Source organism: Salvelinus fontinalis, chromosome 4 (genome assembly GCF_029448725.1).
Source record: "Salvelinus fontinalis isolate EN_2023a chromosome 4, ASM2944872v1, whole genome shotgun sequence".
Taxonomy (NCBI): domain Eukaryota; kingdom Metazoa; phylum Chordata; class Actinopteri; order Salmoniformes; family Salmonidae; genus Salvelinus; species Salvelinus fontinalis.
In genome coordinates, this window is record NC_074668.1 from 31,040,627 (window position 1) to 31,057,307 (window position 16,681).

A 16,681-nucleotide genomic window follows, 5' to 3' on the forward strand; every position below is an offset into this window, starting at 1 on the left:
AATGACCATAATCCATTGCACACCTACTTTTCCGGCCTGTAAGTTTATTCTAGGTTAGTGTGGAACAGAAAGACAGAGAGAGAAAAGAGACAGAAAAATATGCAATCGAGAGGGATAGATAGCAGTTGCTTTGCGAGGTATCTCTACCTGAAAATACATGATCTAAGTGATTGATAATTGGTATTCAGCAGTCATAAAAGTATGACTTATTTACTTTGAAGAACTACTAATATAGGGATTTTGTCAGACAGCATAGGCACCAGCTTTATAGAGATGAGATGACTTGGAATTAAATAATACAGTCATCAAATAAAACAAACAACTGAAAAAGTTACTAAAGTAAAGTCATGTGAATAAATGATGGTTAATAGGTGATAAGAAATACTGGGCAGTCACTAACATCATGGGAATTTAATTAATTGTTTTATTCTGTGTTACGGCATTCAACCCACATAATTCATAATGCATTTAATAATGTTAAAAATAAATCAATTGAAATCGAAAACCGTGATTATTTTTTTTATAATCGAACTGAAACCAAACCTACCTCAAAAAGCACTAAACGGTCAGCACAGACAGCACTGGCCTGATTTTGACAAAACTTGGGTGAATAATGAGTCTTGCCATAGAGATCCAGCATTTACAAAATTACACTGATTGGCCAGATGGTGGCGCTATAACAAGAGATTGAAAATGGTAACTTTAAAAGGTCACGCCCCTCACCTCGTTTGATCTAAAGTAATGAAATTTGGTACATTTGTCTCTCTCCTCACAAGGAACAAATTTGCCACAGGGACACATAAAGTTAGAATTTTTTTGAAAAATACTTAACGCTACTCCTCTGGCACCGAATGACCGATCTGCATGCATCTTGATATGTTGCATCTATGGACAAAGGTCTCTCGGCAATACTTTCCAGACTAGTACCTCAAACAACACTGATCAATAAACATTCCCATGGGTGTGGTCTGGCACATAAATGCATATAAATCAATCAAAGGTATTTGTATTGTAACAAAATGTGGTACACATGCTGCATTACATTACATTTACATTTAAGTCATTTAGCAGACGCTCTTATCCAGAGCGACTTACAAATTGGTGCATTCACCTTATGACATCCAGTGGAACAGCCACTTTACAATAGTGCATCTAGATCTTTTAAGGGGGGGTGGGGGGGGGGGGGCAGAAGGATTGCTTTATCCTAGGTATTCCTTGAAGAGGTGGGGTTTCAGGTGCCTCCGGAAGGTGGTGATTGACTCCGCTGTCCTGGCGTCGTGAGGGAGTTTGTTCCACCATTGGGGTGCCAGAGCAGCGAACAGTTTTGACTGGGCTGAGCGGGAACTGTACTTCCTCAGTGGTAGGGAGGCGAGCAGGCCAGAGGTGGATGAACGCAGTGCCCTTGTTTGGGTGTAGGGCCTGATCAGAGCCTGAAGGTACTGAGGTGCCGTTCCCCTCACAGCTCCGTAGGCAAGCACCATGGTCTTGTAGCGGATGCGAGCTTCAACTGGAAGCCAGTGGAGAGAGCGGAGGAGCGGGGTGACGTGAGAGAACTTGGGAAGGTTGAACACCAGACGGGCTGCGGCGTTCTGGATGAGTTGTAGGGGTTTAATGGCACAGGCAGGGAGCCCAGCCAACAGCGAGTTGCAGTAATCCAGACGGGAGATGACAAGTGCCTGGATTAGGACCTGCGCCGCTTCCTGTGTGAGGCAGGGTCGTACTCTGCGGATGTTGTAGAGCATGAACCTACAGGAACGGGCCACCGCCTTGATGTTGGTGGAGAACGACAGGGTGTTGTCCAGGATCACGCCAAGGTTCTTAGCGCTCTGGGAGGAGGACACAATGGAGTTGTCAACCGTGATGGCGAGATCATGGAACGGACAGTCCTTCCCCGGGAGGAAGAGCAGCTCCGTCTTGCCGAGGTTCAGCTTGAGGTGGTGATCCGTCATCCACACTGATATGTCTGCCAGCTGCAAACACTGTCAAGACTAAACATATTAAAGAACATTCACATTGACCACATGGTGGTGCTATTACGGGCACATGTTTATATCTCTTGATGGGTTTGACTCAGTGATGACATTTGGCACACATGCTCAGGGATAGGAATCTAGCTCACCCACACAATATCTTAGACACCACTAGCTCTGAATGATGCTTCTTACCATAGAGATCCGTCATTTACAAAATGACACTTATTGGCCCAATACAGAGAGCAATACATCCTGGGGGACGACATGTTTACTGTTGCCTTGTTTTATTCTTGAAGTACCGTATATAGGCTATATATACTTTGATGCTAGTGTATGATTCACTGACAACTTGTATATAGGCCTACTGAAAGACTTTTTATACTGTATTATTTCAGAGATTGATATTTAAATTGATCTGTCATCATACATGATTTGTAAAGTGCCATCTCTCAAATTTAAATTCAAAACATATATTCTTCTTAGGGTAATCATTCACGCCATGATTAACCCACCAATTATTGGATGTGCTCTTGCTTCACAAATTAACGATCACTGTTTAAAAAAATGCACAAACAGTTCACTAATAAAAAAGTCAATAGATCAGGTTTGACAGAGATTGGCCCAGTGAGTATGGTGGAGAGAATAGGGTTACTATCAAATGTAAAAAATTAGAAACCGTTTTCACACATACAATGGTTGTTAATTTAACCCCGCCCAAGATGTTTAAATTTACTTTAACAATAGACATGCTTTAACATTGCAGATCCATAGGGTCTGTTTTGGTCCTGTCTGTTAACTCCTGGTCTAATATGTTTATGTCAGTTCAAATATGTAATTACTGTTAAATACTAAAACGAAACATTGATTTTGATCTTCTGATTCAGTGTGGTGAATAAGTATTTATTTTTTATTTTATTTTTTTGCAGAACATTGTACATCATCAACCACCTACTGAGGCTCACACAATGGATGTACTTTGCATATTATCCCAGTGTCTAAGAACTCTCAAACCAGCTCAGTAAACTTAGATAGCAATTATTGTTTTACCCTTCACTTTAGCCTCTTATTGACGAGAGCTCGGAAAGGAGTAAGAAAATAGCTATATTCTTTGATTTGAGGCAGGATACCTGAAACGCATATTTATTGATTCTCAAGGAAGCAATATACCTCATTATTTATTATTCGTATTATCTTGAAAAAAATGTTTAAGTTATTTTGAAAATGTCCGAATTTTTATAATTTTGTTTTGAGATTCAAATAGACACGTTTTTTTTACAATGGAATCTACCAGTATAGCATCTCTAGCAGGAGCCACCACTGACTATTCGAGTGATATGTCAGGCTACCTGTGGCTACTGATGTTGGGCTTTGTCATTGCCTTCATCCTGGCCTTCTTTGTGGGGGTCAATGATGTGGCCAACTTGTTTGGCACAGCGGTGAGCTCTGGCGTGGTCACCCTACGAGAGGCCTGCATCATGGCCACTGTCTTTGAGACGGTAGGCTCCATGCTGCTGGGGGCCAAAGTCAGCGAGACCATCCGCAAGGGCATCATCGACGTGAACATGTACAATGGCTCCGAACACGTGCTGATGGCAGGCTCCATCAGTGCCATGTTTGGTGACTGCTTATATGACGATCATTGTTAGGAGTTCAGAAACTCCTTGCATGCTATGTTGATTTAAGAGGTCTCAATGGCATTTGTTGATATCCTTATAAAGGCGACAAATGAGGACGTTGTTCATGCTTGTGTTCTACAGGTTCTGCTGTGTGGCCACTGACAGCTTCATTTTTAAAGTTCCCTATATCTGGAACCCACTGTATTGTGGGTGCAATTGGTTTCTCTATGGTAGCCAAAGGTCATCATGGGGTCAAATGGATGGAGCTACTAAGTATTGATGTGTAAATGACTGTGGTGATACGCTGCAATAAGGACTTGCTCAGACTTGATAATTATGAGATGATGATATCACATTATTAGGGTGACAAAATAAGGGTTGAAAAAAATAAAAAAATAAAAATGCTTATGACAAGTCTTACAATGCATTACATCTGTATTGTAATGCATTATTACCAAATAGTATTGGTCAGAGACTCATTGAAATATGCTTTGACATAATTATCTTTAGAAATATCTCCCTTTTCTCTCTGCAGTGGTATCCTGGTTCCTCTCACCTCTGCTGTCAGGCATCATGTCTGCAATTCTCTTCTATTTTGTTCGCAGGTTCATCCTGAATAAGGTAAGAGGGGTAAACCTGTAATATTGTTTTTAGTGTTTCAACTTTCTCCTGAGGAGAGAATGTAGAAGGATGAAATTACTGTGTCAGCACACAATGGGGAATATCTGAGGAATCTATGAAATAATAGTGACATTTAATAAGTGGTCCTTAGACATGTGCTCCAAGCCAGATCTCACCCCACCTGTCTTCCTCAGGAGGATCCTGTTCCCAACGGCCTGAGAGCTCTCCCTGTCTTCTATGCTATCACCATGGCCATCAACTTCTTCTCGATCATGTTCACTGGAGCCCCCCGTGAGTACACACTCTCAGTCACTATGCACACATACACCCCACTCACTTCATCCTCCCAAAGCACTAATGCAGGGACCATTGAAACCCTCTGGGGCACCCTTGATGCCTTATTAAAAAGTGTCACTGGAGGCATAAAGGAGTCTGCTATGATGAAATGTGTTAATATTTCAGTCCAATGTTTTGTATTTCAGCGTATTTTACTACCTGATTTTTTTATTTTTTATTTTTTTTTAAGAAAACATGCCGCTGTCAGAACCTCTGAAATGACATGTTTTATACTGTGCTGTGGGATACAATTTTATTTTATTGCACACAGTAGACACATCCAACAATATGTGCTACTGTGTATGATATTGCTCACATATTTACCACACTCGTTTTCATGCTTGCCCACATACTTTTACACTTACCCTTACTCATGTGTTCTGTTTCTCAGACATTGAGTAACACAACTGATGCTGATAATCTCACTCATGCTAACAGACACACATAATCAGAACCACACAATCTTGTAAGGCTTCATTTAGAAGATATGAAATGTTCTCTTGGGAGCCCCTCATTGTATCTATGGCAGTAGGAGAGTTATTGTCACTGCATTACAGTATTTGCTATCCTGTATATTTTTATTATTGCTGTAAATGGTGTTTTGCTTCCTGTCTCTCACATCTGTCAAATTTGATTGACTCGTTGGCCATACATTAGTTTTGATCTGTAACATTTTATTAGCTACTGGATTAAATAGGTAAGTATTGAGAAAATGTGCATTACTAACCGCTATAGTATAAAAATGTTAAAAAGTTGAAACAATAGGTTGGTACATAAACTCAGCAAAAAAATAAACATCCCTTTTTCATATCTCCCTGACTAGCTTTAAGCACCAGCTGTCAGAACAGCTCACAGATCACTGCACCTGTACATAGCCAATTTGTAAATAGCCCATCCAACTACCTCACCATATTGTTATTTATTTTGCTCCTTTGCACCCCAGTACCGCTACTTGCACACTCATCTTTTGAACATCTATCACCCCCGTGTTTAATTTGCTATACTGAGGGCCTCCCGGGTGGGGCAGTGGTCTAGGGCACTGCATCGCAGTGCAAGCTGCGCCACCAGAGTCTCTGGGTTCGCGCCCAGGCTCTGTCGCAGCCGGCCGCGACCGGGAGGTCCGTGGGGAGACGCACAATTGGGCTAGCGTCGTCCGGGTTAGGGAGGGTTTGACCGGTAGGGATATCCTTGTCTCATCGCGCTCCAGCGACTCCTGTGGCGGGCCGGGCGCAGTGCGCGCTAACCAAGGGGGCCAGGTGCACGGTGTTTCCTCCGACACATTGGTACGGCTGGCTTCCGGGTTGGAGGCGGGCTGTTTTAAGAAGCAGTGCGGCTTGGTTGGGTTGTGCTTCGGAGGACGCGTGGTTTTCGACCTTCGTCTCTCCCGAGCTCGTACGGGAGTTGTAACGATGAGACAAGATAGTAATTACTAGCGATTGGATACCACGAAAATTGGGGAGAAAAGGGGATAAAAAAAAATAAAAAAAATAAAAAAATAATAATAATAAATAAATAATTTGCCATACTGTAATAATTTCGCCACTAAGGCCTCATTTGCACACACTGTATATAGACTTTCTCTATTGTATTATTGACTGTATGTGAGTTTATTTCTGTGTTGTTGTTTGTGTGGCACTGCTTAGCCAGGTCGCAGTTGTAAATGAGAACTTGTTTTCAACTAGCCTACCTGGTTAAATAAAAAGGTAATTCGTAAAAATCCAAATTACTTCACAGATCTTCATTGTAAAGGGTTTAAACACTGTGGGGTGTTCAACACACATGCTTGTTCAATGAACCATAAATAATTAATGAACATGTAACTGTGGAATGGTCATTAAGACACTAACAGCTTACAGACGGTAGACAATTTTCCTGGGCCACTATAACTGTGTCCTTTGATTGGTGTCCTTTGATTAGTTCCTGCGCGCGACAGATGTAGCTCGACATTTTCTTTCTCTGTAGTATTGAATAGGTTACCGTCCGGTTGAAATATTATCGATTATGTATGTTAAAAACAACCTGAGGATTGATTATAAAAAACCTTTGACATGTTTCTACGAACATTACGGATACTTTTTGGAGTTTTCGTCTGCCCTCGTCTGCCCTTAAGGAACGGAACGAGCCTGTGGTTTTCTGAACATAACACGCAAACCAAATGGCGGTTTTTGGTTATAAAACTAATCTTTATCGAACAAAAATAACATTTATTGTGTAACTGGGAGTCTCGTGAGTACAAACATCCGAAGATTATCAAAGGTGAGCGATTAATTTGATTGGTCACGAAAGTCAGAAAAGCAATCTAATTTAAGGCTAGCTGTTCTTAGTGTTTTGTCTAGTGATTGATAAACTCACAAACGCTTGGATTGCTTTCGCTGTGAAGCATATTTTCAAAATCTGACACGATAGGTGGATTAACAACATGCTAAGCTGTGTTTTGGTATATTTCACTTGTGATTTCATGATTTATAAATATTTTTAGTATTATTTTTGAATTTGGCGCTCTGCAGTTTAGCGGTTGTTGTTGATAAATGATCCCGGTAATGGGATCCGTGCGTCAAGAAGTTAACATTAGAAGCCTCCTCCCTAAGTTTGTTTTATTCACTGCTTTAGCACACTCTGCCAACCCGGATGTCCTAGCCGTGTCTGAATCCTGGCTTAGGAAGACCACCAAAAATTCTGAAATCTCCATCCCTAACTACAACATTTACAGACAAGATAAAACGGCCAAAGGGGGCAGTGTTGCAATCTACGGCAGAGATAACCTGCAGAGTTCTGTCCTACTATCCAGGTCTGTACCCAAACAATTTGAACTTCTACTTTTAAAAATCTCTCACCGTTGCCGCTTGCTATAGACCACCCTCTGCCCCCAGCTGTGCTCTGGACACCATATGTGAACTGATTGCCCCCCCATCTATCTTCAGAGATCGTGCTGCTAGGTGACCTAAACTGGGACATGCTTAACACCATGGCCATCCTACAATCTAAGCTTGTTGCCCTCAATCTCACACAAATGATCAATGAACCTACCAGGTACAACCCCAAAGCCGTAAATACGGGCACCCTCATAGATATCATCCAAACCAACTTGCCCTCTAAATACACCTCTACTGTTTTCAACCAAGATCTCAGCGATCACTGCCTCATTGCCTGTATCCATAATGGGTCAGCGGTCAAACGACCTCCACTCATCACTGTCAAACGCTCCCTGAAACACTTCAGCGAGCGGGCCTTTCTAATCGATCTGGCCCGGGTATCCTGGAAGGATATTGACCTCATCCCGTCAGTAGAGGATGCCTGGTTATTCTTTAAAAATGCCTTCTTCACCATCTTAAATAAGCATGCCCCATTCAAGAAATTTAGAACCAGGAACAGATATAGCCCTTGGTTCTCTCCAGACCTGACTGCCCTTAACCAGCACAAAAACATCCTGTGGCGTTCTGAATTAGCATCGAACAGCCACCGAGATATGCAACTTTTCAGGGAAGTTAGGAACAAATATACACAGGCAGTTAGAAAAGCCAAGGCTAGCTTTTTCAAGCAGAAATTTGCTTCCTGCAACACAAACTCAAAAAAGGTCTGGGACACTGTAAAGTCCATTGAGAATAAGAGCACCTCCTCCCAGCTGCCCACTGCACTGAGGATAGGAAACTTTGTCACCACCAGTAAATCCACTATAACTGAGAATTTCAATAAGCATTTTTCTACGGCTGGCCATGCTTTCCACCTGGCTACCCCTACCCCGGTCAACAGCACTGCACCCCCCACAGCAACTCGCCCAAGCCTTCCCCATTTCTCCTTCTCCCAAATCCAGTCAGCTGATGTTCTGAAAGAGCTGCAAAATCAGGATCCCTACAAATCAGCCGGGCTAGACAATCTGGACCCTTCTAAAATGATCTGCCGAAATTGTTGCAACCCCTATTACTTGCCTGTTTTACCTCTCTTTCGTGTCGTCTGAGATTCCCAAAGATTGGAAAGCAGCTGCGGTCCTCCCCCTCTTCAAAGGGGCGGACACTCTTGACCCAAACTGCTACAGACCTATATCTATCCTACCCTGCCTTTCTAAGGTCTTCGAAAGCCAAGTTAACAAACAGATTACCGACCATTTCGAATCCCACCGTACCTTCTCCACTATGCAATCTGGTTTCAGAGCTGGTCATGGGTGCACCTCAGCCACGCTCAAGGTCCTAAACGATATCTTAACCTCCATCGATAAGAAACAATACTGTTCACCCTTATTCATTGACCTGGCCAAGGCTTTCGACTCTGTCAATCACCACATCCTCATCAGCAGACTCAACAGCCTCGGTTTCTCAAATGATTGCTTCGCCTGGTTCACCAACTACTTTTCCGATAGAGTTCAGTGTGTCAAATCGGAGGGCCTGTTGTCCGGGCCTCTGGCAGTCTCTATGGGGGTGCCACAGGTTTCAATTCTTGGGCCAACTCTTTTCTCTGTATACATCAATGATGTCGCTCTTGCTGCTGGTGAGTCTCTGATCCACCTCTACGCAGACGACACCATTCTGTATACTTCTGGCCCTTCTTTGGACACTGTGTTAACTACCCTCCAGACGAGCTTCAATGCCCTTCAACTCTCCTTCCGTAGCCTCCAACTGCTCTTAAATACAAGTAAACTACAACTACAACTACAAATACCTAGGTGTCTGATTAGACTGTAAACTCTCCTTCCGTAGCCTCCAACTGCTCTTAAATACAAGTAAACTACAACTACAACTACAAATACCTAGGTGTCTGATTAGACTGTAAACTCTCCTTCCAGACGCACATCAAACATCTCCAATCCAAAGTTAAATCTAGAATTGGCTTCCTATTGTGCAACAAAGCATCCTTCACTCATGCTGCCAAACATACCCTCGTAAAACTGACCATCCTACCAATCCTCGACATCGGCGATTTTAATTTACAAAATAGCCTCCAATACCCTACTCAATAAATTGGATGCAGTCTATCACAGTGCCATCCGTTTTGTCACCAAAGCCCCATATACTACCCACCACTGCGACCTATACGCTCTCGTTGGCTGGCCCTCGCTTCATACTCATCGCCAAACCCACTGGTTCTAGGTCATCTACAAGACCCTGCTAGGTAAAGTCCCGCCTTATCTCAGCTCGCTGGTCACCATAGCAGCACCCACCCGTAGCACGCGCTCCAGCAGGTATATCTCACTGGTCATCCCCAAAGCCAATTCCTACTTTGGTCGTCTTTCCTTCCAGTTCTCTGCTGCCAATGGAACGAACTACAAATATCTCTGAAACTGGAAACACTTATCTCCCTCACCAGCTTTAAGCACCAGCTGTCAGAGCAGCTGCAGATCACTGCACCTGTACATAGCCTGTAAATAGCCCAAACAATTACCTCATCCCCTACTGTATTAATTTATTTTGCTCCCTTGCACCCCAGTATTTCTACTTTGCACATTCAGCTACTGCAAATCTCCAATTCCAGTGTTTTTAATTGCTATATTGTATTTACTTCACCACCGTGGCCTTTTTATTGCCTTTACCTCCCTTATCTCACCTCATTTGCTCACATTGTATATAGACTTGTTTTTATACTGTATTATTAACTGTATGTTTGCTTTACTTCATGTGTAACTCTGTGTTGTTGTATGTGTCGAACTGCTTTGCTTTATCTTGGCCAGGTCGCAGTTGTAAATGAGAACTTGTTCTCAACTTGCCTACCTGGTTAAACAAAGGTAAAAAAAAATAAATTAAGGTCACAGTTTTAAAAACATAGGACACTAAAGAGGCCTTTCTACTGACTCTGAAAAACAGCAAAAGAAAGATGCCCAGGGTCCCTTCTCATCTGCGTGAACGTGCCTTAGGCATGCTGCAAGGAGGCAAGGAGGCACTGCAGATGTGGCCAGGGCAATAAATTGCAATGCCCGTACTGTGAGACGCCTAAGACAGGATGGACAGATGATCGTCCTCGCAGTGGCAGACCACGTGTAACAACACCTGCATAGGATCGGTACATCCGAACATCACACCTCTGGGACAGGTACAGGATGGCAACAACAACTGCCCGAGTTACACCAGGAACGCACAATCCCTCCATCAGTGCTCAGACTGTCCGCAATAGGCTGAGAGAGGCTGGACTGAGGGCTTGTAGGCCTGTTGTAAGGCAGGTCCTCACCAGACATCACCGGCAACAACGTCGCCTATGGACACAAACCCACTGTCGCAGGACCAGACAGGACTGGCAAAAAGTGCTCTTCACTGACGAGTCGCTGTTTTGTCTCACCAGGGGTGATGGTGAAATTTGCGATTTATTGTCGAAGGAATGAGCATTACAAAGGCCTGTACCCTGGAGCAGGATCGATTTGGAAGTGGAGGGTCCGTCATGGTCTGGGGTGGTGTCACAGCATCATCGGACTGAGCTTGTTGTCATTGCAGGCAATCTCAATGCTGTGCATTACAGGGTAGACATCCTCCTCCCTCATGTGGTACCCTTCCTGCAGGCTAATTCTGACATGAACCTCCAGCATGACAATGCCACCAGCCATACTACTCGTTCTATGCGTGATTTCCTGCAAGACAGGAATGTCAGTATTCTGCCATGGCCAGCGAAGAACCCGGATCTCAATCCCATTGAGCACGTCTGGGACCTGTTGGATCGGAGGGTGAGGGCCATTCCCCCAGAAATGTCCGGGAACTTGCAGGTGCCTTGGTGGAAGAGTGGGGTAACATCTCACAGCAAGAACTGGCAAATCTGGTGCAGTCCATGAGGAGGAGATGCACTGCATTACTTAATGCAGCTGGTGGCCACACCAGACACTGACTGTTACTTTTGATTTTGACCCCCCCTTTTGTTCAGGGACACATTATACCATTTCTGTTAGTCATATGTCTGTGGAACTTGTTCAGTTTAGGTCTCAGTTGTTGAATCTTGTTATGTTCATACAAATATATACACATGTTAAGTTTGCTGAAAATAAACGCAGTTGACAGTGAGAGGACGTTTCTTTATTTGCTGAGTTTAGTAATGCACTGTCCTAGTTGAAAGTGACCCTGATAAGTTCCTCTTCAGTACCTGTCTGACTCACATTATTTGTTGCTGCATGTCCTCTTTCTGATACTGCTCATATCTGAGTATGTACACAAATAGCTTAGTTGGAAGTGAAAAAGTTCTGAAGAAATTCTACCACGTGTCTCCTATCTCATGCGGTCATGAAGTAGGAAGGGACCGAGAAACGACGAATTAGAGACAGCAAGAGGGGTCATTTAGTTTTTACCATCCTTGTGATTATCTAAAAGGACTTTGAAGGCACAAGCAACAGTACACTCAATAGTATACTTGACATTTGTGTATGGTAAATGAAACGGACAGTTTCTACTAAATTACTGAATTATATGCATTTCTAGTTTTAGGAAAGGCGTGTAACCCAACTATACATTTCAACTGAAACATTTGAAGAGAATGTGTTTGATGTGGTTGCTTTGACTGTGATATAGTACAGTAGCAAATATTGCAATTCCCATACCAGGTGCTGTGTAGAAGGATGACCTTGAATAATGTGAAGGATACATGCTTTAGTGACAGCGCCCTCTACGCCTCACCCTTGTCTGAGCATTCTGTCCCCTGTTCCCTTGTCCTGTACACAGTGCTGGGGTTCGACTAAATGCCATGGTAGGTAACACTGCTCATCTCGCTGGGCTGCGCTCTCATCACAGCCCTGGTTGTGTGGTTCTTCGTCTGTCCACGGCTCAAGAAGAAGATGAAGCGTAAATCTCATTGCTGTTATACAACTTCCAACTTTGAAAGGGAATCGATTGATGTATAAATAATGCTGATTGCTGCCTTGCTGCTGTTTGTCCATCAGGTGAAGTGGCCTCCAGTCGCTGTGAAACTCCACTGATGGAGAGACCCCCTCCAAACCTGCCCCACAGGAGCATCCCTCCACAATCAAACCTTGTGACTCCGTTCCCCAGACACCACCAGCCGATAAGCAAAGGTTGGCCTTTAACATTGGATGCTCAGAGGAGGCTGATCTGGACAGCAACATGGACACCAAAGACTTGGACGTCAGCAATAGTGAGATCCCCTAGTGACTAGTGACAAAATGATTAAGCTTTATAGTATTTTTCCACTCATCTTTATTGTTTGAATTGGATGTATTGTTGCTGGTTATCCCTGTTAGTCATGGGGCCCATTCTGCCATTAATACCTATCACAGACCCACACAATGGCCAAGCCCACACTGTACAAAAGGACTCAGGGCTCTACAAAGACCTACTACACAAGCTTCACCTGGCTAAGGTGGGAGACTGCATTGATGACGACGATCGACGACCCATACGGCGAAACAACAGCTACACCTCCTACACCCTGGCCATCTATGGCATCCATGGGGACCGCAGATGCAAGGGGGGGAGCTAGCAGATCAGCTCAGGAGATTGCGGCTGGACAGCTACAACAGCTACCGCTTGGCAGAGGCAGATGGTGGTACAGTGGTTAAGGAGGAGGCAGAGGCTGTGGGGCTGACAATGGAGGCAGGCAAGGACATACTTCTAGAGGAGGATGAGCTGGAGGTGGACCGGCCAGAGGTCACACATCTCTTCCGGTTCATACAGATCCTCACTGCTTGTTTCAGCTCCTTCGCCCATGGAGGCAACGATGTCAGGTATGCTAGGACAGGGGGGGGGGGGGGTAAATGAACAATATACCATGGCTAAGGGCTGTACTTAAGCACAACGAAACGCAGAGTACCTGGATACAGCCCTTAGCCGTGGTACTGTATATTGGCCATATACCACAAACCCCTGAGGTACCTTATTGCTATTATAAACTGGTTACCAACGTAATTGGTCAAAATAAATGTTTTGTCATAACCGTGGTATACGGTCTGATATACCACGGCTGTCAGCCAATCAGAATTCAGTGCTCGAACCACCCAGTTTATATAGAGAAATAATTACTGTCTGCTTATTATTATAGGCTGATTATGTGAAGTAAGTATGCTCTCCTTTTTTATTCTCTCTCAGTAATGCAATTGGTGCTCTGGTGGCCCTGTGGCTGGTGTTTGAGAGTGGCTCTGTGGTGTCCAATGCCCCCACACCCATCTGGTTGCTTTTGTATGGAGGAGTGGGCATCACTGCTGGGATCTGGGTGTGGGGACGCAAAGTGATCCAGACCATTGGCAAGGACCTCACCCCAATCACCCCCTCCAGGTATACCATGCACTGAAACTATCTGTGTTTTACATACGTAAGTTTGTGGGCCAATAGAACAAAATATCACATTGTTCAAACTCCCAAAGTCTATTCAGTATGAATATCATTCAATGTTCTCTTGTATCTTATTACACAGTATATAATTCTTGCAAATCTTATTTGCTCCTTCCAGTGGATTCAGCATTGAACTGTCCTCAGCGCTCACAGTGGTAGTAGCCTCTAATATTGGTCTCCCTGTCAGCACAACTCACTGCAAGGTAATTCAAGTTTAACTGTATAGATGAGTCGGGTCAATTTTGAGCCTAACAACAAAAAAACTGGCTTGAGCGCTATACCACTGTTATTGAATAATTTGGAAACTTTGTCTTATAATACCATAACGGAGGAATCGCATGACACTTAAATACGTAACAATTCACTCATTAATTGACCAGTGTGAGCTAGTAGAAATCAGTGTGAACCTGTGGATAGTGTTGAGTAAACTTGTTTTTGTTGTGTGCACTCAGGTGGGCTCTGTGGTTGCTGTTGGATGGCTGCGCTCAAGGAAGGCTGACTGGCATCTGTTCAGGAATATCTTCATCGACTGGTTTGTAACCGTCCCCATCTCTGGGCTCATCAGTGCTGCCATCATGGCTCTCCATCTATTACATCCTGTGAGGTTCGAATGGACCTGAGATGACCCCTGCCCTCAACCTGTGTTGAAAAATTTGTGTTTTCAGCATTTGTACATACCAAGTCCTGACTATGTTTCTTTATACACGTGCTTACTGCACAGTACCCAGCATCACAGATGTTGATTACTACATAATGTTGAACATCTGCCATGTAATATTTTTTTTTTTATTGTTAATGTCTAGTTTACAGATCATGCTAAAACTAGAAAGAGTTGTACATCCAGAGGCATTAGTAATGAAATGTTTTATTCAAAATAAAATTACATTACCAAACCATTTGTTGTTGTGGTTCTAAGCTTAGTACACATTTCCCAGCAAGAAAATACAGTGCAATGAAAAAGTTTAAAAGTAAATTAATTTTGAATAGTCAACTTTTTTTTTTTTTTTTTTAACCTTTATTTATCTAGGCATGTCAGTTAAGAACAAATTCTTATTTACAATGACAGCCTACCAAAAGGCCTCCTGCGGTGACGGGGGCTGGGATTAAAAATGAATCAAATATTACCATAGGACAAAACAAACATCACGACAAGAGAGACAAGACAACACTACATAAAGACAGACCTAAGACAACAACATAGCAAGGCAGCAACACATGACAACACAGCATGGTAGCAACACAACATAACAACAACATGGTAGCAACACAACATGGTAATAGCACAAAACATGGTAAAAACATTATTGGACACAGACAACAGCACAAAGGGCAAGAAGGTAGAGACAATAATACATCACACAAAGCAGCCACAACTGTCAGTAAGAGTGTCCACGATTGAGTCTTTAAATGAAGAGATTGAGATAAAACTGTCCAGTGTGTTTTTTGCAGCTCGTTCCAGTCGCTAGCTGCAGCGAACTGAAAAGAGGAGTGACCTAGGGATGTGTGTGCTTTTGGAACCTTCAACAGAATGTGACTGGCAGAACAGGTGTTGTATGTGGAGGATGGGGGCTGCAGTAGATATCTCAGATAGGGGGGAGTGAGGCCTAAGAGGGTTTTATAAATAAGCATCAACCAGTGTGTCTTGCGAGGGGTATACAGAGATGACCAGTTTACAGAGGAGTATAGAGTGCAGTGACGCGTCCTATAAGGAGCATTGGTGGCAAATCTGATGGCCGAATGGTAAAGAACATCTAGCTGCTCGAGAGCACCCTTGCCTGCCGATCTATAAATGATGTCTCCGTAATCTTGCATGGGAAGGATGGTCATCTGAATCAGGGTTAGTTTGGCAGCTGGGGAAAGAGGAGCGATTACGATAGAGGAAACCAAGTCTTGATTTAACTTTAGCCTGCAGCTTTGATATGTGCTGAGAGAAGGACAGTGTACCGTCTAGCCATACTCCCAAGTACTTGTATGAGGTGACTACCTCAAACTCTAAACACTCAGAGGTAGTAATCACACCTGTGGGGAGAGGGGCATTCTCCTTACCAAACCACATTACCTTTGTTTTGGAGGTGTTCAGAACAAGGTTAAGGGCAGAGAAAGCTTGTTGGACACTAAGATAGCTTTGTTGTAGAGCATTTAACACAAAATCCGGGGAGGGGCCAGCTGAGTATAAGACATTATCATCTGCATTTAAATGGGGGAGAGAGCTTCCTACTGCTTGAGCAATGTTGTTGATGTAAATTGAGAAGAGCGTGGGGCCTAGGATCGAGCCATGGGGGACTCCTTTGGCAACAGGCAGTGGCTGAGACAGTAGATTTTCTGGCTTTATACGCTGCACTCTTTGAGAGAGGTAGTTAGAAAACCAGGCCCACAAGAATGGAATGGTCTACCGTATCAAAAGATTTGACCAAGTCAATAAAAACAGCAGCACAACATTGCTTAGAATCAAGGGCAATGGTGACATCATTGAGGACCTTCAAGGTTGCAGTGACACATCCATAACCTGAGCGGAAACCAGATTGTATACCTGAGAGAATACTATAGACATCAAGAAAGCCAGTCAGTTGAATATTGACAAGTTTTTACAACACTTTTGATAAACAGGGCAAAATAGAAATATCCCTATAACAGTTACAGTAGGATCAGCTTGATCTCCACCTTTAAATACAGGATGAACCGTGGCTGCCTTCCAAGCAATGGGAACCTCCCCAGAAAGGACCTCGGACTCAGTGACTGCCTGCAGGGAGAAACTTTGTATCGGGGCAGGGGAAAAAGAGGGAGAAGCATCGGGATAGTCACATTAGAAGGAGTGGGAGATGAGGAAATGTTGGACGGGCAAGGACTTGATATGCAACTTGTAACTTGATATATAGTTTGAAGAAATAAT

The 16,681-nt window shown here is 43.5% G+C and overlaps 1 pseudogene; it reads left to right on the forward strand.

The window, feature by feature from the left end:
* Window positions 1–1,876: 1,876 nt before the first annotated feature.
* LOC129853510 (sodium-dependent phosphate transporter 1-A-like) lies at window positions 1,877–14,684 on the forward strand (annotated as a pseudogene).
* The last annotated feature ends 1,997 nt before the right edge of the window (window positions 14,685–16,681 follow it).